Raw genomic sequence first — 2,070 nt, forward strand, 5'->3', positions numbered from 1 at the left:
GCTCATGTGTCTAGGCTCACATGTCCAAGCCCCACGTCTCATGTGTCTAGAGTCATGGCTCATGTGTCCAAGCTCATGTCTGTAGGCTTACAAGTTTAGACTCATGGCTTCTTTTGCTCGGGATTATGAGCTTATGTTCCTTACCCCCGTCGAGCTAGTTTGGCCTAGTTTTTGGTGGTTTTATGATTTTTTAGACTTGTGGGGATATGATTAGTGGTCATAATTCTAATTTAATAGTTGTGATGTAAGTAATTGAGTATTTTATGATGGTTTAGCACATGCTTCTAATCTACCAATTCTAAGAACACATAAAAATATACAAAATTATGAAATACATGAATCAAAATTGACAATCCCACTCTAATTTAGCTTAATAGAGCTTAATACTCGTTTTTGGAGTGGCTAATCCTAATCATAGTTGCTAAGCTAATCCTTAGATCCAAGGAATGAAATCCAAGCCTCTAGGGCTCTAATTTCATGCAAATAACAAAGAACCAAGGTTTTACCCTATCAATAAATAAAAATAGAATGCTTTAGTGCAAACAAACTCCAAATCAAAATAAAAAACCCAAATCCAATACCCCCAAAACTGTAAGTTTTTCATTGTGTGACCTCCTAAAACCGGGCAATATTGGATAATCCCAATAGATAGGAAAAAGGAGCTAGGCACTAGGCTAGTCCTTGGTAGTGGTGGGTGCCAAATATGTTCAAGTTAAGAGCTTACCTTAGCATTATCAAAGTATGTGTTGTTGAGTCTTACCTTCGAGGCTGTAAATGCAACTTCCCATTATGGGTGCACTAGCTTGTTCGTCCGTCCTCACTCTGTTGTCCCAACGGAATTCTCCTCGACCAAAGGGGTGAAGGGAGAGCTCTCAATGCCTAGATGGAGGCAAGAAGATATCCATCTTCATAGTGGCTATTTTCTCTTACAAAAGGCAGGGAAAGAAGAAGCTAGTGAAAGAGGGAAACCTACAATCACTCCTATTCAAATAAGCATCCATCAAGCATGTAAGAATCCAATAGCATGCAAGAAAGCAAGAAGAGGGAGCAAGGAGAGCTCATAAGAAAACTATTGCAAGCATCTAATATCATCATGAAAGAAAGCAAGAAGAGGGAAGAAGGAGAGCTCACAAGAAAAATATTACAAGGGAATTATTGAGTATTACTTATTGTAAAAAATGACATATATAAATGACTAGTTTTCACACTAGGATGCCAAACTTTAAAATGGTTCAACCTCTATTACTCTTAATAAGAAACTATGTATACAGAGTCCGTAGACGTTTCCTATTGACATTAAGTGCATGGTAAGGCTACTTTATATGTTCAAACACACTGTCTTACAAAATTTAAGTGTGTGTTTGCATGGGTAAGATGACAAAGCACCTTATGGTAGGTTAGGTAGGAAAAACCATGTTAACCAATAGAGTGGTTAAGAGTGGTGAGAGCTTAGACGAATCTAAATGGATTATGGAATTATGTTATGAATGTTCAAGTCACTTTGTGTCTCAGCTACTATAGCACAACTTACAGGATCCTTAACCACATGGTATTACTGGCCTCGGCTCAATAAAGATATCTATGAGTCATGGTGTCGAAGCTCTGAAGTGTGCCAAACATATATGGGTGTAAGTAATTAGTTCCTTAACCCCTAAACCCTATCCTCCCCTAAACCGTATCCTAGCATATGGTCCATTTGAAAGGTGGAGATTAGATTTTGTGGACCCACTCCTTGCATGGAAAGTATTACATATTGGCGATTACAAATCACACAACAAGGTGGGTAGAAGCAAAGGTGGAGATTAGATTTTGTGGACCCACTCCTTGCATGGAAAGTATTACATATTGGCGATTACAAATCACACAACAAGGTGGGTAGAAGCAAAGGACACCATCAACAATAAGGCAATGTGACTATGGAATCCTTTCTCCAGGGAGTACATATGTGTTGGATTTGGGTGTCCACTTACAGATGGAGGGAGGTCTTTTAGGAATGACTTGATTGAATCTTTAGTATATAGATTAAAAATAAATCACGCCATTCTAACTCCCTATTAGGAATGACTTGAT

The sequence above is a fragment of the Cibotium barometz genome, chromosome 34 (genome assembly GCF_041138505.1).
Source record: "Cibotium barometz isolate CiBa-2024 chromosome 34, ASM4113850v1, whole genome shotgun sequence".
Classification (NCBI taxonomy): Eukaryota; Viridiplantae; Streptophyta; class Polypodiopsida; order Cyatheales; family Cibotiaceae; genus Cibotium; species Cibotium barometz.